Below are 26,031 nucleotides of genomic sequence, written 5' to 3'. Positions count from 1 at the left end.
TGAGAGAGGAAGGTAGCCTGGACCGGAATGATGGTGGTAAATGTTCTAATTCTTGATGGAGTGGACATGGGAGACAGGAGTCAGAATGACTACGAGGTTTTTGCCCTGAGTCTCTGGGAGAGAGGGAGGGGTACAGGAACAAATGGAGGGGAAGAAGGGATCAGGAGATCCGGTTTTGGAAACATTCCTAAGGTGGGGGGAGGGGGTACCTGGGTGGCTCAGTCAGTTAAGCATCTGCCTTCAGCTCAGGTCATGATCGCAGGGTCCTGGGATGGAGTCTACTTCTCCCTTTCCCTCTACCCTCCCCCTCCCCCGCCCCATGTTCTGTCTCTCTCTCAAATAAATAAATAAAATCCTTAAAAAAAAAAAAGATGCTTTAGGGGACATCTAGGAAGATATGTTGAGTAAGGCATTTTGAAATACGAGTCTGATGTGAATCTGATGTTTGGAGGTAAGTCTGGCTGGAGAGAATTGGGGAGCCATCTGCAGAGAGATGGAATTCAAAACAACTGCATGAAGTAACCTACGTAGTGCAGAGAGAGAGAGAGAGAGAGGAAGAGAAAGAAGGAAAAAAGAAGAAAAGCAAGAGGCCCCAGAACTCTCTGGAACACTTCAACACAGCCATCAGGGAGAAGAAGCAACAAAGGGGACTGAGGAGGAACAGCCAGGTGAATTGAGGAAGTGCTGCCATAGAAATCACACAGAGGGTTTAGGATGGAGAAGGATGCAATCAGGAGATCCGAGGGCTGCTGAGTCAGACCTGACGGTCTTCTCTCCCAGCACTTGCTGCTGGTGATCTCATCTGCTCCCACAGCCTCACCTGTCCCTGCACTACCGCACCCTAGACTCCCACAAGCACCCCCTAACTGGCTGCCTGCCTCCAGGCAGCCCCATGCACCCACCCTGCACTGAAGATTCACCTGACTCAGTGGTCCTCAAACACTGGTGTTCATCAGTCACCCGGACAACAACACAAGCACAGAGGTCCAGCCTCATTTAAGTAGAAGATGGCCTGAGCTCTGTATCCCGCCCCAGCTCCTCGGTGACTCCGATACTGAACGAAGCTGAGGAGCCAATGAGAGAATGCAAACACAACTCCTACCAGGCACTCCGCTGAGAAAGTCTCAGGGGCTCACCATCATCCCCTAGAATTCATGCCTTTCGCCACATGCGTTGCAGATTACCTTCCATCACACCCCTCAGGCCAAGCTCTGCCCCATCCCATCCAAATGTCTTAGTCATCAGTGCACAGACGACAGCTGACTATACCAGTTGCTTTCCTGCTTTATGCCCAAGCCAGTGGCTTTCCTTACTAAATTCCCATCTTCTCTTCAAGCCAATTCTTCCAGGAAACCAAAGCTGATCCTGCCTACCTCAATGGGATCTCCCCATCTCTTTGTTTTTTTGGGAAAGGGAGGAGAAGTGGCAGTGCACAGCCATCTCTCCTGCAACTCTTCCATGTGTCTCGGCCCCTGAGGGCACCCCCATTCTGTAAGCCCTGAGGACACTGACATTGTCAGTGGGAAACCAGAGCCTGAGTGATAGGTGTGCCCCCCACCAACACCTGATACCCACCACCCTCTCCATGCCCTCACACTTGGCAGGCCCCCCAAAATGGTCTTCTCCAATATGCTCCCCACCCGCTGTGGTGATGCCACCACAGTCACCAAGACAGAAACCTGGGAGTCATCCCGGGCCTTCCCGCCTGTCATCCACATCCAGTTGGGTCTCCACAACCAGCAAAGTCTCCCTCGTCAGCCCCTCTCACATCTGTCCCTTCCTCTTCTCCTGCCCCACGTCAGGCCACATCATCTCTCATCAGAATGACCACAATGGCTTCCTGACTGCCTTTCGTACCTACAGCCTCACTCCCACACACCCCTCCCGTCCACCCTGCTGCCAAGAGCACACCTAACCGAGGCACTCCAGCACTTGTATGACTGTTCACCAGCTCGCACGCCAGAGAGAAGGTGAAGGAGCCATGACATAGTCAAGAGCATGCACTCTCTAGTCAGGCTGCATTTGGGCCCACATTCTTCCCGTCATGGGCTCTGTCCTTGGACAAGTTCCTTAACCTCACTGAGCTTCATTTTCCCTATTTACAAAGTGCAGGTGAAAATATACACATCGTGGGATTATGGGGACTCGGTGAAATAACGTATGCAGAAGTCCTCTGCATATAGCTGGCTGGGAGTTCACAACCACAGCAGTGATAATTCTCTCAGCCACACTTGGCCCCCTCTTGAGTGCTAACCATTTCGCCCCTCCTGATTTTGCTGTAAGGCCCCTTCAACATGCAACATTTTAGCCCATGACCCCCATTCCACCTGCTCAATTCCTGCTCTCACCCAAGGCCCAAATCCAGCATCATGATTCTAGGGATCCCCTCCCATCCCCCACATGGCAGTGACTGCTCCAGCTCAGTCCCCCTCTCCATGCCCATGACAGACTTCCCTTATAGCACCTGGAACTCTCTAGAACACTGGCCACTTATGTGTGTGACTCCTTTGTGTGACTGGTAAGCTCTTTGTGGGCAGGGCAGTGTCTCTGAAGCCCAGAGCTCAGCCCCAGACCCGGCTCAGAGCAGGCCAGCTCATGCGTGTTGAATGGAAAGACAGAACCATACATCTGCCTGAAGGAGGCAGCTGGAAGCTGACCAGGGGCAAAATTCCTCTCTATCTGTGGTTCTTAAAACAAGTTACCTGCTTCCAAAATACAACGGGACAGGTAAACGATAGCCATTCTCCTTCCACAAAGGAGCACATGGATAAAATAGAGGTCACTGGTCTAAACTGGAAGCTGAGAGGCTCCCGTGGGTGGCAGGGGCCCTGAGAGGCCCTGCCCAGTCTGGAGGTCTCTGTCTGACGAGAAGGAAAAGCAGCCCATTTGGCATCAGAGCAGTGGCAGGGCCCGCAGGCACCGTCTCTGCAGCAGGACAGAAGGCCAAGGCCACAGACGCTGGCTTTCTGTCAGGACACTGGAGGGGGTTGTCAGAACACAGAGCAGTCGGAGCAGGACGGGGGGCCAGGGCGCTGAGAGAGCCGCTACCAGATTGCTGATCGCCTTTAGCCAATATCTGAGTCTGATAAAAGGGAAGAGGTGGAGCCTGGATTTCTTCTTCTTTTTTTTTTTTTGTAAACATTTCATTTATGTATTTGATAGATAGAGACAGCCAGCGAGAGAGGGAACACAGGCAGGGGGAGTGGGAGAGGAAGAAGCAGGCTCCTAGCAGAGAAGCCTGATGTGGGGCTCGATCCCAGAACGCCGGGATCACGCCCTGAGCCGAAGGCAGACGCTTAACGACTGCGCCACCCAGGCGCCCCTGGATTTCTTCTTCTAACCAAAAGAAGCTTAAGTAGCCTCAGAAAAACTGCACAGGAGAGCGACAAGAAAGCCTCCGAAGGTGAAAAAGCCACTGACCTTGCGGCAGTGGAATCCCAGCGTCAGTCACTTCTGGTAACAAACACCCGTTTGGCGCTTTCGGCTGTAAATATGTTTTTCACACACAGGCTTCTCATTGCCACCTAAACACCCCAGGTCAGGCTGCTCGGTTTGGTCAGCCAGTGACGCTGAGGCTGGGGGCTGACACGGGCCAGAACCGCCTGAGGGGCCCGAAGCCCAGGCTGGCGGGGTCGGGGACCAGCAGGGGACGGACGCAGCATTTCTTGCATAGCGTCTGTCTTCCCCGCGGGGCCAGGTTAGTGAGCTGTGTGCGCTGGGCATTCCCAGCCACTCCCTGTTGGGCGAGTTCCAGAAGATCCCTAAGAACATTTGTGCTGGAGCCCGGCTCCACGGAACCCGCTGGAAGGAGTCCCTTTTCTTTCTGGCCCTTCCACTGAAAACCCAGCCCAAGTCCTGTCACATGCCACTGCCCCTCCACCGGGCTCGTCTGGCACATCCAAACCCAGATGCTTCCACTTAAGCTCTTACCCAAAGAGCTCAAGCCCTTCTCCCCAAACCGCAGTCCTTCAGACAAGGCTCCACGACCCCAAACGGCTCTTCCACCAACACAAAATCATAGCAGGGGACTCGGTCACACTGCCCAATGCCCTCCCCCGAAGAATGCGACGACAGCAGCAGGCGCAGACACCTCACCTCCGGGCACTGTGAGGCCGGACTTCCCACCGGCTCAGCTGTCCCCAGCCTCAGGAGCAGGGCCAACATCCTCCCTCCTGCTCCAACGGCAAGCTTCTTAAGAGAAACACCACCCTCAAAGACCTGATGAGCGTGAGACACCACAGCCCAGCCCACAAGGAGGAGCACGGGGTCTGGCCAGGAAGCGGGTGTGAGCGAGCGTGAGGCTGTCACGGCTCACACCCGAACAGCCCATCGGACCTTCTGGGCTTCAGAACACTGAGGAGCTGATGCTGGGTCCCATCCAGGACGACTTCGTATTTTTAAACACTTGCTTCCCCTTCCTCTGACTGTTCTCACCTCCCGTTTCTGCTCTTGACACTCTGCCTCCCAGCTGGTCCTTTTCCCCAATTCAAGGGCTTACTGTCCTATAGAGGCCACAGCAATCTCAGTGACCAGGGCCACGGGCCTCAAGGCCTGCTGAGGAAAGGTTGGGGCAGGTCTCAGAAGACAAGCAAGGCAGGTGCTCCCGCCAGGAGAGGGATCGAGGGGCAGGGCAGGCAGGCCAGACATTGTGCCTTTGGGAAGAGGGAGCTGGGGAGCCAGACAGGGTCCAGGGGACACAGCATCACCAAGCCCCCCATCAAGGTGCCTCTTAACACTGTGCTTACAACAAGTCCATCTGTGTCTTCACTGCCATGAGGGCTTACTGCAGCCACTTAGAGAACTCGGGATGGAAGGTTCTTTCCCTTCCTTCTGAGAGTCTCAGAAATAGCAAGTCTGAGCAGTAGACCTAAATGAGTGTCCCCTTCCAGGCTGGGATGTGAAGGACCATGCCTCAGCCACAACACTTCACACGCCGGAAGATCTCGCTGCCTGCCCCTCGGCCCCCCACCACCCACGAGACAGCAAACGACGGCTCACCACGTCGTGCCCCGCAGTTCCCGCCTGTCTGTAAAAGCCGCTGCTCCAGAGGTCCACAGAGGGTTTCCCCGGTCCTACAGAAGCAGCAGCCCCTGGGAAAATACTCTGTCCTCCTCTAATCTTCCCGGTCATCGTGTGACAGATTATATTCATCAGCCCCATTTTACAAAAGAGGAAATCGAGATACAAAGATGTTAGGACACAGCCTGAGGTCACATGGCTGCTGCCAGTCCTTCTGTGGAGTCCAGTCTGTCTGTCACCGAAGACCCGGCTTGCTCTCCCCACCACACTGCCTTACCCTGCAGATCTGCTCAGAGCAGTGAAGGCTGGGATACAGGAAGCTGGTTTCCATGTCCAAACAAACGGGGCTCCGAACACCTGGGGACAAAGGACTACTACCTTCTGCCCTTCATACGGTATCTTCATGGGGACTCTGCGCGCTGCCCTGAGCCCCCTCAACTCTGTTACAAGATCGTATTTTACTCAAAAAAAGACAACACAGAAGAGAAAACAATTGTCATAAAAATGCAGGACCCATAAAATCAACATACATATTTTTAGATTTGTTTATCCATTTAACAAATACGACTGGCTCCCCATTATCTGTAAAACCCTGTAGCAGATGCTAAGAGGAAATTAATGAATGCTATCGCTCTACCAAGGGCCAAAACTCTTCCCTCTCTCATCCATGTCAATCAGAATGTGAAGGTTGCTTGTAGAACTGGGCCCCTATCTGGGATCCGTAAGGCAGAGCCAACAAACTTTGGCTTTTACCAACTTCGACTTCAGAAATGCATAAATTAATGGTTTAACTTTAAAGTCATCGTGGTACTCCTTTGTGAGAAGAAAACATCATTCCCCTGAAATTCCCATCATCTTTAAAATTAATTTCAGATGGCACTTCAGTGCTCATGTCAACTTGACAACGTCACGAGCTCAACAGGCAAGTCACATGTAAAACTTCACACGGCAATTACTTGCAAAGAGAAGCTCAGCTTCAAAAATCGACCATTTGCCCATCGTTTATGGATAATAAGGCTCAGTCCGACACCCACTCATTCAAGCGGATGAACAGTCAAAGGCAAGCTGATCGGTACCTGGCGCCAAAGAGGCCCTGGTGATTCCAGAAAGACACATGCATGTAGCAACATGGCACCCAGTGCACTGCGGGGAGAGGGAGGCTGAGCTTCCTCGGGGCAAGGCAGTGGGCGGAAGGAGTGACCAGCGCAGTGTGGGCGACCCCAGAAAGCCGCAGAGAGGGCAGCATGCAGAAATGCAAAAGGAGTAAGGAGTGTACGTGTCCTAAGGTATGCTGGGAGGCAGGTGTGTGCGTGCTTGTGTGTGTGTGTGTGTGTGTGTGTGTGTGTGTGCACACTCATGTATGCACATAGCTTGCCATGACCAGAGAACTGGGAAAGAATGAGAGCAAATGAGGCTAGGACCAGCTTATGAGGGGTCCCTCACCTCACCCCTAGAACTTGGCCTTGACCCATCAGGCAATGGGTCTGGAAGCCTCCCATCCTATTCCAGCAATAATGCAGCAGGAGAAGAACCAGGCCATGGCAGCCTGTCCCCTCCAATGCCCACCTCAGGAACCCTCCCACACCTCCTCTGACTCTGTTTCCCCTTCCAGCACCCTCCCATTCTGGACAGCAGGCCCTCTTGGCCCTGCTGCCTGTCAGCAGTCAGCACACAGGACCATACCGACACCCGCCCACCTCCCTCCAGCCACCTCCCCAGCTCACACGGCCTCTGGGGCATGACTTGCCCCAACTCCCCCTGCCTGGGGAGGCAAGTTCAGGTGCCTCCGCTCCTCCAGACCCTCGTGCACCCAGATCTTTAATCTGGCACATCCTTCCTACCAGACTCCTCAGCGCACTACCACATCCTTCACTGGTGAGAAACAGAATCCCTCACTTCCCCTTCTCTCCTCCTCTGACTTCCCCTCATCTAGCCCCACTGAGGCCCAGCCTCTCCGTGGTTCCCTCTCTAGGCTGAATCTGCCTCCCTCCCCTCTCCTACTCCTTCCTCCTGACCCACACGAGTATTAAAGCCCCTGCTCTCCTCAAACACTTCCTCCGGCTACCATCTCATGCTTCTCCCTGGTTTCACTGCCAAGACGCTCACCTCCTGTTCACTCTGGCACCTGCTGCCATGAGATCACCTCTGTGCCCCCCTGCTGCTCCTCCCCCCGCCCCCTGAACTACGTGCGCTCTTCCTCCTGCGAGAGGCAGTACAGAACTGCTCTCCTGGGCATCTCACCCACACCTAAACCCTTCCGATACGCTCCTCCTTGGGCATTTGGGACAGAACGCTCTCTGGGTTCTTCCAGGTCCTCCCCCTCCACTCCATGTCCTATGTCTCAGCCTCCACTCCCTGCCCCCACTTCCTCTCTCTTCTGCAGTCACACCCTGGACAACCCATATTTCATCTCCATGTTTGCCACTCCTAAAACTAGACCACTTTGTAAGCTCCAGAACAAAGCATCCAAATGTTCATCAGCTTTCTGGCCATTTCTGAGCAGCCCCCGAGATCCAGCATGATCTGAAACTCTCAGTGTGCTCCTGCTCTCTCTGGGTAGCTCCTGGCCTGCCTGACCTGCATTCCTGTGACCCTCCCCGGCCTTGCCACAGCAGACATGTGCCCGCGGATCTCCGCGGGCAGGGAGCTCCGTCTTCCCCCTCCCCCCACAGCCACCCAGCCTGTATCCAGGTATCCGAATCTCGGCCTTGGACGGCCTCCTCTCACCTGAGCCATCCCTGGCCTCTGCCACAGGAATCCAAACTCACGAGTCTGACATCTAAGACATCTGTTAGCTGACCCCAAACTGTCTTGAACACACGATGGTAAGAATAATGGCTGCCATTTTTTAAACACACGTTCTGCCCCGAGCTAAGCATTTATAGGTGTCTTAGACCTCAATACTCGTAACTGTTGCTATCCAAATTTTACAGACAAGGAACCTGGAATTTGCAGAGGTGAAGTGAGTGACTGGTCAAATCCCACGTCCTGGAAGCAGTGGAGATGGGTCTGACCCCAGGCAGTCCGACTGCAAGGTCAAGTTCTTACCACTCTGCAGCCCTTCCTCACTGAGCCTGGCCACTTGCAACTGTATTCTTCTGACTTCTCGATACTCCAGCCATAGGAGAGCATTCTCCTTTTGCTGTGCCCTTTTCATGCTGTCCCTCAAGCTAAAGGTCCCTTCTGCAGGTTCTGTCCATCAAAACTCATTCTTTAAGGAGATTCTCCTTTCTCCAAGACAGCATCCCCACCGCTACCTGTCCAAGAACACCTCTGCTGGCCCACAACCCATGCTCACACCTCCATTTGGGTTGTTTCATGTTGCCATGGAGACAGCCAAAAGGGGCTGACATTCTCTTGGACCTCATCTCCTAGGGGACAGCTAAGTATCTGACTGAGGGAATGGGGGAAGGAACCCAGTACGTGTGGCTCACCCCACCCTTCCCACTCTTTTTCCAGAGCTGCCTTGCCACAGGGAAGTGGCCTGTCCCCAGCAGGAGGCAGTCATCCAGGTCTCTAACCCAGGTGGATATGCTAACTGGGGAAAAGGATGCACTGGGAACTCTACGGGCCACACTCTCTGAACACCTTTATTGGCCCCAGAGCTGGTATCTTAGTCTCCGTCTGTCTAACTCCTGGTCTTATTTTTCAACTGATCCCAAACCCAGAGGGCATTTAAGTAGCACAAACAATCACCAGATGCCCACCAACCTGGGTCACTCTCAGTGAAGGACGAGGCGGCAGTGGCCGTAGGACTGGTCAGTGTTGGTCTGTAGGGCACACTGGTGACCAGTACACCATCTCGTCACTAGCAAAGAGGCCCCGTAGCAGCCTGGAGGGACACCCCTTCCATCCACGCAGTGCCCTCTGTCTGGGAGCCCGGCTCCCCAGCAACCTGCAGATGACCCTGCAATCCACCTTTGGGAAACGCCAGGAGGGCGGTCTGGGAGGACGGGTATTTGTGCTGTGGCCACTGGATGATGCCCACCAAGTAAATGAGTCCACTGGTTCCTGGTGTACAGACGAGCGTTGTCAGTTTGGTCAGCACAAATCAGGCTCTCAGGCCACAGGCATCCTTCAGTGAGTGGGTAACAAGGGTGTCCAACCCTGCCAACTGCCCCCCCAGCCGTCCACACCTCCGTTCTCTTCCACGTCCATACCGCACCCGCCCCCCAGGCAGACAGAACCTTACCCACAGATACAAACTGCCGGCAGTGAGCTTCCTCAGTCCCGGGACACAAAGAAATCTACCCTCACTGCCCTCCTCACAACGGAGAACGCACGCGCGTGCACGCAAAATTTTACCTCCAAGGAGGAACAAATGGTCGTCAAGTCATTTCAGTGTCTCAACCTGACGACAGACTCAGAGAAATGATTCCAGTGTAACCTCAACTTGAATACTTTCAAAAAGCTTCACTGCAAAAATCGTCTCCCACAGGGGTGCCTGCGTGGCACAGCTGGGTAAGTGTCCAAATCTTGGTTTTGGCTCAGGTTCTAACGGGGTGGTGAGATCGAGCCCCGAGCCGGGCTCCACACCCAGCACAGAGTCTGCTTGAGATTCTTCCTCTCCCTCCCTCTGCCCCTCCCACTTATGTGTGCATGCTCTCTCTCTCTCTCTCTCAAATAAATAAATAAATAAATAAATAAATAAATAAATCTTTTAAAAAAATTATCCCCTAGAAATATAACCAGCAAGGGCTTACTGTTGAAGCTGGCTGATGTGTAAATTGACTCATTACACGGTTCCTTCTACTTTTGTATATGTTTGAATTTTTTTATAACAAAGGGTTTTTTGTTGTTGTTATTTGCTTGTTTTTTTTAAATCTAGCACTTAGGGAGCTGAGCTTTTCCAGAGGGACACACGGGATTCACCCTGCCTTGCTGGGGACCAACAGAACCAATACTGAGGTTCGGACCTAAACTTCTGGCAACACAGATGGCATCCTTTCTGCAGTGCCATTCAGGCTCTCTGAAGGTCCTACCTCCTGACCAAATGCTCAGCCCACCCTCGCTCAGACCCTCATCATCCCTCTCTCCGATTGCCAAAGCTGCCTCCTCTAGGCTTCCTGCCTCTGGCTGACTTTCCTTCAACCCATCTTTCCCAGAGCAGGCAGGATATGCTTTATAAAGCCTATGGCATTACTCCTCTGCTCCCAAACCTTCCATGGCTCCCCACTGTTTCAGGAACAATGCTGTATTCCATAGCTCGGCCCTCCAAGTCCTCCCATAAGATTCACCTTCCCAGCTGCACTTCCCACTCAGTTCAGCCCCCCTGAGCCACTTCCTACTCCCTAAATACAGAAGGATTTCCCTGTGTTCTCTCTTTCCTCTGTTTGGGATGCTTTTCTCCAGCAATACTTTCAAATCCCACATATTCTAAGACCTTCTCCACATGCGCCAACCCAAGGAAGCCTTTCCTGATACCATTACCCCAGGGCTTGAAGGTGCTGGGTGCTTCCCTCTGCTTCTGCCCTACTTGGTACTCGCCTTTATCATCTCACTTACAGCTCTGGTTATACGACTCCTCGATATGTCTGTCTCCCCCTCTAAATTAAGATGCTTGAGAGCAAGGACTATGTGCTATTCACCTTTCTACCCTCAGAGCCCAGCAATGAACCCAACCCAGGCAGACACTCAGGAAATGTCGGCTGACACAAACTGCTAAGTGTGTGCGCTGAGCGGAGAGCAAGGGAGAAGGAGCACGCAGAAGGCGCTGAGCGGAGAGCAAGGGAGAAGGAGCACGCAGAAGGCGCTGAGCGGAGAGCAAGGGAGAAGGAGCACGCAGAAGGCGCTGAGCGGAGAGCAAGGGAGAAGGAGCACGCAGAAGAGAGAAACCTTGGCCGGTTTTCTGAGTAAGGGTGGGCGATTGTCCACGGCAGCCTCTCCCCTCCCACTCTCTCCACACGAGGCCCCTCTCTTTGCTGCCTGATAATCAGAGCTGGAGAAGGACCGGCCAGGGTCGGCCCTGGTATGAGCAGGAGGCAATTGAGAATGCAAGTATATTTCCACAGGAACAAGAGGAGGAGAGGACGTAACTCCCCCTAACAGATGATAAAACCAGGCATTTCTCCTTATTCTATTATTTTTGAATGCTAAGCAACAAGAAAAAAAAACCACATCTGAATTGGCAAGTTTTCTCTATCATCTAGAATGTTCAGGGGCCTCATACATAACTTTAGCCTGTAGCCAGCTACCTCCTGTGAGCCTCCCAAGCTGCCTGGGGAGGAACACAGACCCCAGAATTTGGCAGTCTCTGGATAAATACTAATTGGATTAATCAAAATTTATTCTGTGTTTTGAACATTCAACATTTGTCGAACGGTTTAATTTTGAATCAATGCAATAGTTTTCCTTTTGCATTTTTTAGTTGAGACCAGTAGGAGCCCAAAGGCTGTGTGTGCTGGCAACAAGAGCCTGGCTGCTGCCTCTGTCGGAGGAGAAGGGGGCTTCCTCTGCACGCCTGGGCTGGAGGGTACTAGGAGGGTATTAGCAGCTCTGTCTTCACTGGAGGGCTGAGGCCACATGGGAGCCAGATGAAGACAGCACACAGAACCCGCTGCTGCTAGCGAGCCCAGACGACCAGGGAACTGCTTGGCCTGGACTTTGCGAGACTAAGCTTTTGGATGAGGCCAGTCGAGCTTCTCCACCAGCTGAGTGGAGTCTACCTGCCTGTCCTGCTCCCTCGGCAGGACCAGCAGGGAGCGCCCTTCCATCCCTCACCAGGACGTGGAGGCTCGTTCACTGAGGATTCTGGGAAATACCATTATAGGCCAAATTGTTTCACCCTCCCCAAATTTTATGTCGACATCTAATACCCAGGACCTCAGAATGTGACTGTATTTAGAAGTAAGTTCTTTAAAGAGATAGCTAAGTTAAAATGAGTCATTGGGGTGGGCCCTAATGTAATCTGACTGGTATCCTTATAAGGACACAGACGGGTATAGAGGAAAGACCATGGGAGGACACTGGGAGGCGACCATTCACAAGCCAAACACAGAGGCCTCAGAAGAAACCAGCCCTGCTGACACCTTGATCTTGGACTTCTAGCCTCCAGAACTGTGAGAACACAAATTTCTGTTGTTTCGCCCAGCCAGTCTGTGGCACTTTGCTATGGGAGGCCTGGCGGGCTAGTACACGCCCCAGTCTGATCCTGGCCGCACTAGCCTGTCGCCAAGGGGCAGCAACCGTCCAGAAATGTGGGGCTCTGTTCTCATCCAGAGGTGCTCCCTTCCCTCTCAGCCTGAGGAAGGCTTGGCTTTGCACCTTCAGACCTAAACAGCATCCAGGTGAGGGCAGTTCCTAACAGTCCTTTATTTATCTTTGTACGTCAGCTCTGCGTCGGGTCATGCAGGGAGAGAGGCCATTTAGCAAGGCCAGACTGATAGGCTACAAGAAGGAAACCCTTCTCAACGCCACAGCCTGACCAGCTAGCTGCATTCAAGGAGCCGAGTGCCCTGGGCCCAGCCGTCTTCGCTTCCAACCAATTCAACGACTTCAGCATGTGATGTCGGGGGAAGGAGAGGCAGGCTTGGCCCCTCAGCTCAGCTCACCCATCACAAGACGCCTGCCACCAGGGTTGCTTCCCTCCCCTGACAGCACTTGGGCCACAGTGGTTCAGGGACTTCCCCAAGAAAAGTGATCCAGAAAGCCCCTGTTTGCCCACATAGTCCTGCTGACCAAAGACAAGTCAGCTAGAGAATTGCACCGCATTCGGACTCCCCTCTCTGAGCGCCCATGAGCTCTTGCTTCTAGACGGCTGTCAGTCTGCTCCCAGGGGAGTGGGAGCGTCTACAATAGCTCCTGGGGGCCTCTCTCCATCTTTCTCACTTCTTGTCCACAAAGCAGGGCTATTCTCCCATGGGAGATACCCGAGCAGTGCCTCAGACTCCGGTTGAAAGGGGCAGAAAGGGGCCGCAGCAGGGGAAGGCAGCAGCAACAGGCGTCCCCACTCCCGACCCACCCCTGTTCTGCACCCTGAGCTCCTGCACTCCTTTCCTGACCCCTGAGGAGAGGAGCAGGAGGCAGGAGACAAGGGTCCAAGCTTTGCAGTCAGACTGACTTGGGTGGACATCCTGGCTCTGCTACTTACAGCTGGGTTAGTTTTTGACCTTGGGAAATATATATTAACCTCTCGGGTTACTGTGTAACAAAGATAATAATGCCTGCCTCACATAGGGCTGGTCAGAGGGTTAGGAGAGAGGACAGAGTAAACCACCCCAGCTCAGTGCCTGGCCCAGTAAATACGCAACACTCTGCCTCTCACCCTTAGAGAACACGGCCCTAACTGCACTATTCCAGAAGACGGATTGAGCCAAGACCCCTGATCAGGCTCCAACTGCTGGGATGAGGGGGAAAAAATAGATGACACTGACTTCCTTTGAGAAGTTACCAGATCCCTTGGAGCCAGCCCCCCAGGTGGCAGGCCCTGGGGCTCCACACACAGCACACCTGCTCCAGGCCTTCAGTGTCTCTCTAGCAGTGTCTGAGATCCAGGCCACTGGCTCTTCCCCGAGCAGAAAGTTTCCCACGGATCTTGCGCTTCCTCTTACAGCCCCTTGGTGCCTTCCTCAGCCATTCCAGTGGGGGCCCCCAGGCATCCCACTTAGGGACAATGAGCAGGCAGGGTTTATGTTGTTCATGGGCGACCTGGGGGCAGGCACCTGGCAGAGAAGTCACAGCCGGGAGACGGATCTGGGAGACCCCAAACATGGAGGCTAAAGCTGAAGCTGGGCTCCAGGGGCTGGGGACAGGAAGGGCCATATCCCAACCACATTCGTGGGGAGGAAGCCCCTGGCCCTGGGCACTGGCATCATGAGAGCCCCTTTAGCTCAGAGGTGGCCTTGATGGAAGACGGTCAAGTTGTACTGGTGACCCAGAGGGGCCCCACAATTGCTTCCCTCGGACATCACACTCTTAGGGGACACCTAGAGCCAAGCAGGAGTTACTTGGGGAAGGCTTTCACACGCGGCGGGTCACAGCAATGCCACAAGATGTGTGTCTCATGTCGCCTGTAAAAACCTTCTCGTCAACGCCATCCCTCATTCAACTGTCACTACATTTATTTAAAATTCTCTTTCAAATACAAATAACTATGACAGTTAAGGACTGGATTTGTAACTCTGGAGCTGCTCTTAACAGTTTTCAAAGGGCTCCTGATCTGTAGGCAGGACGCGGAGGGGGGCTTTGTCCTACCTGCAGTCCCCTGTTAACACGAGATCCCAAGTCACTGCAGCCCAGATATTACCCGATCGGCACCCCAGCCTCCCTAAGGTGTTCTCCTCAGGCTTGCTCTATGGGCTGAGGGGAAGCATCCCATTGGGCAGCCGGAAGGACCCCAGGTCCACCCTGAGGAAGCAGGGTGTAGCTGCCAGGGCCAGATCTGGGTTCTGAGCTGGGGGGCGGGGGGAGGCAGCCACGCTCAACACAGGATGGGGCTCTGGGTAGACCTGATCAGCGATAAGGACTGGCTGTCTCTACAGCATACGAGATAAGGAGGAACCCAACTTCAGCGGGCAGCCACCACTGGCACCCACCTGCTCAGAGCCTGAACATGCTTGGTGGAAACAATGCCCTCCTTTCACGCAGCACCCAGCCCCCACTCCACACTCCTGCACGGGCAGGCTCCTGGCCTGCTTACTGAGCTGTGCTGGCCCCTCCTCTCCACCCACACCCCCCACCTGGGTTCCTGCAGAGGCTTTTCTGACTCTCATCCCTCACCCCACCCTTCTAACCCACTCCAGAGGCACCATCTTGCTTCATATCCCTTTACTGCCGACACTCTGGGGTCCCCAACAGATGAGGTGGGCTGTAAGCAACTTGTTACTAAGGACAAAGGAGCCAAAGCCAAAAAGCATTTTGTATAAATTAAGAGAAGATTCCAGGTTATCCTGCCCCATTCTAATATACTTTATGGAGTGGGTGGAATTCAGCCAGGAAATCAGTAATTGTCTATAGTGCTTGGAAAATAACAGTTTCTATGCCACCATGAACAACTAGGCAACTTCCTACTATTTTAGAAATTCACTCCCAAATTTGTCTCTGTGCGTATGTATGTGTTCACTGGGGCTGGCTGTGCCGCCTCAACAATCTGGCCATGTCCACCAAGTGCTTCTCACAGGTTAATGTCATCTGACACGTGCAGTCTGAGCGGCTTCCTGCCTCAGCATGAGGGCTTGATCTGCGTGGTACACTTAAGACTGAATAATCTGACCTTTCCACGTGGTGGCGAGATAGAATGGAAACATGGGCTTGAGGATCAGGTGCACTGGGCATAAGTCTTAGTTCAGCCTCTTGCCAGCTGGAGAACCTTGGGAAAAGTCACTTCTCCTGAGTCATTTTCCTCCTCGGTGGGGACTTGATAGATGATGATTTCCAACCCTCCTTCCCCATGTAACCCCACTCCTCGGGTCTAGCCAAACCAAACCACCGGCTCTTGTCCACATAGGCCCTTTAATTTACTGTCCCTATGCCTTTCTTTGTCCACTGCTGTCCCCTCTGCTAGAAATGCCCTGGACCCAGAGAAACGGGTGTCTCTGGTCCTTGTGTTTCCTTCAAGACACATCTCAAATGCCAGCTCCTCAGCAAGCCAAGTGCCTCAACCTCTCCCTTCTCTGAATTTCACCGCTCTGTGGTTAGTATTGCCTATTTTGAGGAAGGGGTACACTCCTTAAGTTCGATCCAAGCCGGGGTATGTCTTACTCATTTCTGGTGCCCACCATCACGTCCTCAGCACAGAGGACGGTCAAAAATCATCCGGTGACTGACGTAATAAATGAGGTCACGAGCCCACTGGCACCAGAGCACTCGGAATTAGGCTCTAACTCTGTTGCTAAAAGGGGGAGTTGTCCTAAATCCAGTGGGCCGGTTCTGACTTGAGGGCTTCCATGGCCTCCCTCCCTGCCACTCCAGCCAGGATAGTGCCCCTCAGGCATCCACGTTGCTTAACCACAGCACTCTCCATCCGCCACCCATGTACCCCACCCAAAACCTCAGCCTACTTGAAAAAGGCCCCCGCTGCCCGCAGCCCTTCCCCGGCAAATCTAGGGGCTGGAAGCTGGCTCGTGGCCCAGGCTGCAGACAGACAGTCAGACTTCCCAGTGTCGTACCCACGGCCTTCCTGGATGGCTCCCTCCTATATCCACCATCCCCTCTTTGATGCTGCGATCCCAGGGCCTCAGACCACTTGGCCCTATTCTTCAAACACCAGGATGCTGTGTTCTTGAAATCTTCAAGGGGGGGCCATGATCCGTAAGAGCCTTCAAGCCCCCGGTCGGTGGCAGAGCCCAGGTAGGCACAGCAGAGAATATAAAGAGTACAATCTCTTCGGGATCATAGGCCTCTGAGTTTCAGGCCACAAAGCCACTTCCTCAGAGCCTGTCCTCTCTCCCAACCGTTATGGAGCAGGACTTCAGCCTGTGACTTGGGACAGAGAAGCTCCTACCCAGCTTTGGGACCACCCTTCCCAGCCTCCTCCCTTCATTCCACCTGGAAGCCAACCATCTCTACAACCCTGCCGCACTTTCAGTTAGAGCTCTCAGCAAATCCTGCCTCCCCTGCGATTGCACAAACCTCTCTCTAGTGAATACCGCTTGGACAACGCGCTCTTCAGGCAGACCACAACACAGGCTCTGAGCCCGTCGCCTCACCCTCGGGGTAAGCTTGAGTTGGCAGAGGTTCTCACATCACAGAATTTCTTACACTGAAATGAAATCTGCCTCCTCTTTAATTCCCTCTCCCGTCCCCACCATGGCCCTGCAACTCTACCCTCTGAGGAACATGGAACAAGATGGCTCCCTCCCCAACCTGAAAATCACCATCACAGCCCCAGTGCCTTCCTGTCTGTCCTTGGGTCCTTTCAAAGGCTGCTGGGCACAGACTCCAGCTTTGCAGCACTAAGCATCCCTCCCTCTTCCGCCTGCTCCCAGAGTGCAGTGGGTCCACTCTTGGCCAGTGCAGAAGAAAGAGGGGTGATCTTCTAGCAAGGTCTAAGGCCAGGACTGCTATTAATTCAACTAGGCTGAGGCAAGTTATATGGGCTTTTCTACATGGTCAGGTAGGAAACCCTCAGCATTGATTTTTGGAGCCTACGGGACAGGACTTTGCACTCCCCCCACCTCCCAACATCTCATCAAGCTGCTTGGGGTTCTCAGCTCTCTCTGCCGCCTTTGTGCTGTACTTTGGTGACCAGCCATCTGAAACCGGGCTACTTCCCACCGGCCATGCACTTCTGCCTCTTGGACTTCCTGCTCACCTTCACCGTGGCTGTCCTTTCTTGTCATCCCTGGAGGCCTGGAGAATACCCGACCCCCGAGATTTCAGAAAAAGCCCTCCAGATGATTAAGTCACTCTTCTTGACAAAACAGTAATAATCCCACTTGCTGACTCCTTAGGACACACCAAGCACCGCGATCAACACTCTATGCACATCATCTCATTGAATCTTCACCAGAACCAAATGGAACAGGTTTATTACTGTTCCCACTGAACAGATGAGGAACTTAAAGCTCAGAGTAGCAAGAGCAAACCCATGTAGAGGGGGCTTGAGAGGGAGGCCGTCTGGTTCAAAGTCCATTCGCTTGGGAAAGCAGGGTCCTCGGAGACAGGGAGACTAGAACCTCATGGTGGAGGAAAGCTGTGGCCTGCCACGCTGGCAGGGTGGGGTGGGGGGTGGGGGCGGGGGGCAGGAGTCTGTGCCCTCATCTCCAGAAGCAGGACAGTCATCCCTGCCTGAGGCACTGTGCAGCTAGCTCCAGGGAGCTGGCACGGCCAAAACCTAGACGGACACACAGGGGTGTTGTTCTTACCGGGTGAGTGCACTGCATCGAAGCACCAGATGTCTTGGCTGGTCACAGGAAGAGCTTATGTAATAAAACTTTTTCATGACATCCCGTCAAGGTCAGGTGTCAGAGCCGAGAACGATTCCTTTGCTTTGGTAAAATGTTGAATTAAAAGAATCTGCCTTTCCTGCCCAAATTCAAGTTCTAACTTCTCCCCTCCCCCCTACGGCGGCCCTCTCTCCCTGATCCCCCCCAATTTCCTGCCCTGGTTGCTTAATGAATCTGGAGTTTGATACCCCATACCTCTGGTACGCCCAAGACAGCCCTGTCACCCCAGGATCCCACCCAGCTCAGCATCTGTCTGCCTCCTTTCACTCTCAAAAGTATCCCAATTTGGACAATAAATTAAATCTAATACGTGGGGTCTTTTTTAAAAAAATCACTTGAGTTCTCTGGCACATTTCCCTCCCTCAAGATGGGAATATCACCCACCTCGTGAGACAAGCCCTTTGTAAAACCCACCAAAGCGAGACGCCCCCCATCCTGCCTCTGGAGGCAGCTTTCCGGGGGCCCAGTCTACCCACACCTCTGTCGCCTTCATGAAGAAGTGGTGTCCAGCTAGCTAATTGTGCCAAAACCTCCAAGTCAGGGGAGACGAGGCCTGGTGTGGGGGCAGGAAGTACTGTCCCTGAAGAAAGAGCAGGTGCCACGTGCGTGTGTAGGAAAGAAAAGTGGCTCATTTTTGGTGCTCTGGCCTGAGCTGCGGTTCAGCAACAGGCCTCTTGGCTCCTACACAACTACCCCACCCTCCCTCCGTTCCTTCCTTCCTTCCTACCTTCTCCTTCCATCTCTCTCTCTCTCTCTCTCTCTCTCATACACACACACACACTCACACGCACGGTCTGCTAACCTCAGGAGTTCCTTTTGGCAGGGCCTTCTGGGCTTTTCTGCCAGAAGCAGGTTGCAGAAGTTTGCGAAGACCTCTCGGGATACCAGTGCAGTCACAGGAGCGGCCCTCCCAGGCACAGCGGTCCCTGCCCAGCCGAGGCCCAGCTCCATGTGACTGGTACATTCCAACCGTGCACACAAGTCACTGTGGCTTGATGTGCTCGCCCGAGAGTCAGGGCAGGAGTTCTGACTGCCCACTGAGCACACTCCGGGCAACCAGCAAGCACTGGCTCACCCTAAACAGGCAGAGAGCAAGCCCGGGGCTTGGCTTCACCAACCTTCCCTCTGCCTCTCTCACCAGGAGGAAACAGATGTACCCAAAGCAGAGCTGCCACCTGGGACCAGCTCAGCAGCTACAGGTGGGGGAGAGCCCAGGCTACTCGATTCCCCGCAGTCTCACCTGGGTTCACAAGCTGTTCCTGGAGATTTGTCAGAAGGCCCTCCACCCACTCACCGCTGCATTAGTCATTCCTGAGACACGGACAACCCAAAGCTCCAGTCTGCCATCTCTACATGGCCTTGATTCTTTACCATGAACGAGCAGGCTCTGCACACATTTTTAGATCAGTAAAAGTAAATAAATAAAAAATAAATAGCCGCAAAACCAAAAACTCAAGACAAGATAAGGCAGAAACTTCCCAGATCCAGCTGCATAGTTCGAAAGAGCCACGAGGCTTGACAAGTTTTCCCTCTAGGTTGAATCCCAGCATTCCTTGTATTTGTTTTCCTTTGGCAATTACCACGCACCAGGCAATAATCTAAATGTTTCACATGCATTAACCCAGCTTGGCCTCAGCAAACTAAGGGGACCACTGTGCCATGGCAAGGGCAGGACCTGCCCTGGGAGGCTGGAGGCGAAGGAGCGCGGCGAGGCAGAAAGGTGTGGAAGGGAGAGGTGAGGAGGAGAGGAAATCCAGCCTCAGGGCCGCTGAGTCTCCAGGCAGCAGTGCAGATTCTAGATAAGGTCCTCTCTCCTCACCGACAGCTAAGGCCCTCCCCCAGCCATCTGGATCCCTGATACTGGCCCTACGCACAGGTCGCCCACCACCCCCACTCCAACACTACACAGGCAACTTCTTCTGACTGATTGGATGGGTCCCTAAAGTTTGCCAGGGGGAGAAAGTGTTTGGGTCTTAGAATACATGTTTCTGGAGAACTGAGAAAGGGGTGGTTGTATTCCCAGGAAAACATTTAACACACATATAGCCACACAGCACTAACAAGTGTGAGTGTCCATACCATAAAGCACTCCCTGCTTCCCATCAGCCCACATACGGCTAGGCCACAGAACAGAAAGGAGGACTCAGGAGGCTTCACACCCACATTGGCATTGGCTCCCAGCAGACACTTCCCTTCTGAGTCCTTGACCTACAAGATTCCAGTCGTAGCTGTTCTGCAGATTGAATTCACCCCAAACCTGGTCTATTTCCCACTTTTCACTGCCTAATGGAATCTCCATCTGGACCTTCTGGCAGCACTTCTCTGGCCAACTCATGGTGCTCCAAAGGACAGAGCCCTAGGCCAGAGGGCCAGGAGGCCTGGGTTCTACCACCACTGGCAGGTGACCCTAGTCAGGTTCCTTTGGGTAGCTTCACCGTGTGTGTGTGTGTGTGTGTGTGTGTGTGTGTACCCAAGGCTCTCTTCTGATTCCAAAATGATCAACCATCCTCACTTCCCTTCCCCCTTCCAAGAATCTCCTCCATGCTCTCATGCTGACTATGCCTCATTCTGCTCGCAGCACACTAGCACAAAGTGTCAGTGTCCCACTCGTTGCCTTTCCCTCTCCCCCAAATCCGGTCAGTCACCCAATCCCGCAGGACTTCTTGGCAAGACCACTCACTCCCCCTCCAGCTCTACTGCCACTGCCTTGACTTACATTCTAAGCTACCTCAATGGGTTATCCCAACAGCACATTCTCACGGGAGGTTGCTTTCTGTCCCTCCATGGGGCCCTGGATCAACCTGAAAGCAGAGATTTCACCCTGTCTTTTCCACACTGAAAGACCTTCAATGTCATGGGAATAAAATTTCAATTCTTTAGCCACAGTGTTCGAGGCCTTCCATGACCTCGCCCCAGCCTAAGACTCCAGTCTCGCCTCTCCCAGTGTCCCCTCCCCACCCCACCCTCTGACTCTAGCCATGTGCGCCACTCCTCATTGGGCTTGTCCCAGTCTTTCAGGTTCTGTTCTTGTTTCTTCCCTCATCTCTGATGCAAAACAGCCTACCCCTTTCCCCCTTTACTGGGGCAAACACTGCAAAGACCAGCCAGGTAGGGCCCATGTTTACCACAGCCTCTTCCTGCTCATCTGCTAAGTGTAGGGCTGCGCCCAGAGGCCGATGCAGGCCTGCAGCAGCTCAGGGTCTGGAGCAGGTGTGGACAGAGACATGCAAATGCAGTGCCCAAGTACCATAGCAGAGTTCTCCATTTGACGCTATATGTATACGCCAGAGAGAAGAGTCGAAGTGATTTGGAGGTGGAAGGAGGAGAGGGGTTTCAAGGGTTTGATTTGCATCCTTAAGTTTTAGTAAGAGTTCATTCATCTCACAGAGTGGACGAAAGAGCTTTCCAGGAAGAGCAAATGGTGCGTGCAGAGACGGAAAGGCGCATAAGATAGAAACCAGAGAGCTCCTCAGTTTGGGGAACAGTGAGACGCGGCTCTGAGCTACACGACTGCCAGCCTTCGCAGGGCCTTCAGTGCAAACAACGACACTACATCCTAGCACGGAGGCAATCCTATCCCATCTTGTGTAGACCTTCCATCCAAAGATCTATTCCAGGGCCAAGATGTCTGCACCACCCAGAACACGGTCACGAGAGCGTGATGCAGAAGGGTCAGTTCTCTGTGGGCATAAACGTGGATGTGACAGAGGAAATGAAAGCAAGAATTAGAGAGGAGCCCCAAAGTAATAATTACCTAGGAGCACTAAGGAGAAGTCATACGTTTCCTGAAGACACAGCCGAAGAGTTCGCAGCGCCCTGGAAAATCGCAAGGCTGTGAGAAGCTAAACAGACTGGTCTAGGACGGCGTCTCCTGGATTATTTACTGAGTGCGTCAGAGATAAGAACGGACGTCGTGAAGATCCCCAGCGGCGAGTAAGACCTGGCTTTCAGGGTCTAGAAGGGATACAGTCCACCTTTCTGAGACCACCTGTGGGTTCTTGGAACACTGAGACTCAGAGGCGCCATCAAGTGTTGAAACCGAAGAATGATGCCAGGAAACGTAACGTGGAACTGCTCTAGGGAGGAAGCAGGAAAAACAGTGACTCAGGACAACACAAAGCTGCCAAAAGCTGCAGTCTAATTGTGCCCACACCAAGTGCTGAGAGAGTCACAAGTTCCCCCCCACCCCCTGAGGGTCACTGCTAGAATGGGGGTGCACAATCTGGGAATTTAATAAATGTTTAGCTGCCTCTTTCGCTGCATTCATATTAGCTCTTCCTTCTCATATTTTGCAAGAGGGGATCCGCCAGAGGATCTGAAGCAGGGAAGCGTCATGAACTGATTCGTAATTCAGGAAAAAAAAATTTTTTTGATGGCCACGTCAAAACCAACTTCCAAATTTTACATCAAATGTTATAGCCTGAAGGGCACGCCATTCCTCTCCGAAGCTGAATTCTCTCAGAATCGTTTCCCCCTCCTCACTTCTGGAACCTGTCCTGTCCGTCTAAAGACAGATACCAGCACTCCCTGAACCGCTGGCCCATAGATTCGACCTCTCCATAGAGTCTCTCCTACCTGTCCCACTCTTTCAGGCCCAATATAAGGCCTCCCCTCTTCTATCCTGATTGACCTTCAATGTCCTAACTGGCCCCTCAGCCCCAGTGTCTGGCCCCTCGGCTCACTCCTTCCCACAGCACTGCCACCATAGGCTTGAGCAGGCCCCACCTTGGCCTTCATCAGAATCACGGGGGGAACTTGGAAACACCATCCCAGACCCACTTCATCCCAAATAGTTTTAAAATTCCGAGGTTTGCAAACTATGGCCCTTAATCCTTGCCAAAGAGAGGGAAGGGCACCACCCTAGAACCCGTTAGAAATGCAGGTCAGATCCCACCGCTGACCTAGGAATCAGAATCTGCATTTGAACAAGAACCCCCTTGTGATTCTTAAGCTTGTTAAAGGTTGAGAAGCTCAGCTTTAAGTTGTTGCCTGATCATTCATTCCACAAATATTTGCTGGATTTTTCTCCACATCAGGTTAGGGGTTGGGATGGTCAAGGGCCAAGGTCCCGAACTTTGAGAAGCTCACCGAACCACAGTCAATCCCTTGCTTAAAACCTGGCATTGGCTCCCATGCTTTCCAATTCCAGACTTTTGCACCTGACCTTCATGGCCCACTGGGGCCGTGCTTCATCCTTGTCACCAGCTTTACTGTTTAGCACTCGCCCTGGGAGCCCAGTTAGACGACTTGGCACTTCTCACCGCTAGCTGGTGCTTGCCCGCCTACACAGCTCTCAGCCCAGGCGACGCTCTACCCGCCTCTGCCTGGAGACACCCAGGAGAAATCCTCTGAGATCCATCACACAAGTCATCCGCCTCTTGAAATCATCCCAGATCTTCCCTGCTCAGATGAAAGACAGGAATTCCCACAACTCTTTGCTCTTCCCTCTCTCCTGGCCTTTATCTCATTCTGCTCAGTCTTAAAGCCAACACACCTGCTGTAACTACCCCAGTAGACATCTGTTTGTCTCCTCAGTAGCAATAAGCTAGTAACTGGCACATCATCAAATCTCTATGTAAGAACAATAATAAATGTATTGATAAAATCATGGATGAATGCAGTAAGCGAGAAATTCACTGATCTTTCTCATTTCCCACTTCAAGGTCATTTAAAGATGGATGTAAGCAGAATACTAATGGGCTGCCTCTCAAGCCTAAAAGAGAAATAATCTTAAATATTTTGTGTTTTCTATATTCAAATAATAATTAAAGACTGAACATACTGAAGATGAATTTTGTGCACAGCCAACTACCTTTCTGCAGTTGGGCATTTAACTTCACAAAATGCAACATAAAATTTGGAAACACTTCAGATTTGTATTATAATCAATTAAGGAACTAGGAAAGGAAAGAGACAGATCAAGAGAAAGATAGGAAGTAGACCAAAATATGGAAAGGGGGGCGGATCTATACGACATAACCAGCTGCTCTAAAAGTAAAAATATAACATTCTGGGTTTGTTTTTCAAGAGGATTAAAGACTAGCTGGAATGCCTGTTTCAATTCCCCCGAAAACTTTGGAAATTCTAGCTTTTCAATATATAATCTTATTTTCATTTGAAGAAAACCTGCAGGTCTGGAGTTGGGATGTTACGAGGAAGAGGAGGAGCCCACTTTCAAGGAGAACCTTCCCCATGTGACAGTCTACTGGGACACAGTGGCTTGAGATTTTGTTAGGCATGTTGCGTTTTCGCAATTACAGAGTTGGTCTCAGTCAAGGCGTTGCCTCTGAACACACCCGAACAGAGATGTTTGGGCAAACAGACCCTAAACCGCCCGACCACCGTGGGCTCTTCTAGATTACGCGGGTGCTTCGGTGACATAGGGCACAGAACTCAGGTGACTGACCGTCCTGCGCATCTCCAGGGCCCTGCCGGCACCTGCAGAGGCGCGCGCATAGTCCGTAGATCCCGGGGCAGGGTTGGGTGGAAATTCGGCGCAAATCCACGGGAGTTTTACCCTCCTCCCAGTCTTCTGGCCAGAGAGGAGGAAGAGGGTCTCTGTCCTCGCACCTGGGACACGCTCTGGGGCCCTTCCTGGAACTGACCCTCACTCCTCGGGTGGTTCTTGAATCTGGGGGCTTTCGGTTCCCCAGGCAACGCACCCGCGGGGGCGCCCGGTCCGGAACGCGCAGGGGACCTGGGGAGTGGGGAGAGCCCACTGACCTGGGTGCGGGGCTCCTCTCCGGGCGGCTCAGGTGTGCGGGCCGCTCCCGTGTCCCTCCCACCTCCGAACATGAGAGCCGAGAACCGAGCAGCAGGCCACTGACCCACCGACCAACTGACGGACCAACCAGCGGACCGAGCGGCAGCGGCCGGGTCTGGAGCCCACGTGACGGGGGCGGGACCCACGGGAGGCTCGTCCCGGAGCCCCGGCTTTCTCCCGCCCTCCTTCCCCTGGGACCGCCCCTCAACCCCTCTTCCCTCTCGGGCAGAGCGGCAGTCCGCAGACACCCGTCCGCCGCCAGTTCCCTTTCCTCGGGGACCGGCCTCCTCAACCCCACCGCTTCGAACCTGCCTATGCCCAGTCCGCCCAGCCGCGGCCCCGCCCGCTGGAACGCGCTCAGTGCCCACAAGCCCCGCCTCCCGGGGACCACGCCCCCTGGTAGCCCCGCCCCGCTCCTGTCACCTCCCCCTCCTGCACCCTTCCGGCCCCGGGGAGACCGACGGGCGGGTCCCGGCGCTAGTGCTGCCAGTCCTCCGGGCTTCTCCGGCCCTTCAGCATCATTCCCCGGCCGTAGGAAATGAAAACGAGGAAGCAGAAAAGCAATTTGTAGCGAGAATTGCAAAGAGAGAGAAGCCACAGACGGATCGATTAGAGGCGCACTCAGTGCAGCAACCCTTTGGGTGTTCGGACTCCCCGGACTCGTGCGATGCAGTCCAAATTGAGGTTGGCCCGAGGGCAGCCTCATTCCCGGTCTCTGAACAACCCGTTTGGAAGGCTCTGTCACCCTGGATCCTGGGCGCGCTTGAACCCCGCGACCTGGGGTGGAGGTCCCCCTAGTGGTCATCCCCGACCAAAGACACTTGCTCCGGGTCTTGTGAAGGCACAGCTAAGGACACTTCCTTCCCTATGCTCAGCATCAAGGCGGGGTTCCACAGACAGGAGAAAAGCTTTGGCACCTCGGACCACAGGAATGGATTCTAGAATCAGGGCAGGACTGAGTCCAGCACTTCTCCCCAGTGTACGGCCTGAATCCCCTTTGGCTGTACTGCTAGGTTGTTGCCTTGCCTGGGCCTCCCAGGACTGGTTGCTCAGTTCAGCTGATTAAAATCCCTGTGGGCCGCAGATGGCATGGACACCGCAGACTGGCATAGTCCCCAGCGCTGGCAGGAGTCACTACAGCCCGGGCCTCACTTTTAATCTACATTTCTACAAGCTGGACAAACTCCACAAGACACATCTTTTTTCAAATTACCTTGGTGGTCTGAAATTACCAGTGTGCCCAGAAAACTTTTACGTGGGAACAGAACTTAAGCCACCCCGGGGCAAAGAGGAGACTCTGGTCACTGCAGGAACGTGGCCAGACGCAGACGAAAGGCAAAGCCAGCAGAGGAAGGCTGGGGCCCA

At 53.4% G+C, this 26,031-nt stretch overlaps 1 protein-coding gene across 6 annotated transcripts in view; it reads right to left on the bottom strand.

Annotated features, from left to right (window-relative positions):
- The window catches only part of PPFIBP2 (PPFIA binding protein 2), a 141,115-nt gene extending 116,356 nt beyond the window's left edge, over positions 1–24,759 (bottom strand). For 2 of the 6 annotated variants that reach the window (XM_008683817.2, XM_008683819.2), the window contains exon 1: positions 24,627–24,759. The gene's annotated coding sequence lies outside the window, so the exon portion shown is untranslated. Of the gene's footprint in view, positions 1–4,095; positions 4,163–21,657; positions 21,676–24,626 lie in introns of those variants that run through there. The other 4 variants (XM_040630741.1, XM_040630740.1, XM_008683818.2 and 1 more) reach the window with 4 other exon arrangements.
- Positions 24,760–26,031: the final 1,272 nt, after the last annotated feature.

The sequence above is a fragment of the Ursus maritimus genome, unplaced genomic scaffold, assembly GCF_017311325.1.
Source record: "Ursus maritimus isolate PB19 unplaced genomic scaffold, ASM1731132v1 scaffold_16, whole genome shotgun sequence".
Classification (NCBI taxonomy): domain Eukaryota; kingdom Metazoa; phylum Chordata; class Mammalia; order Carnivora; family Ursidae; genus Ursus; species Ursus maritimus.
This window is presented reverse-complemented; position numbering and strand designations above follow the sequence as displayed.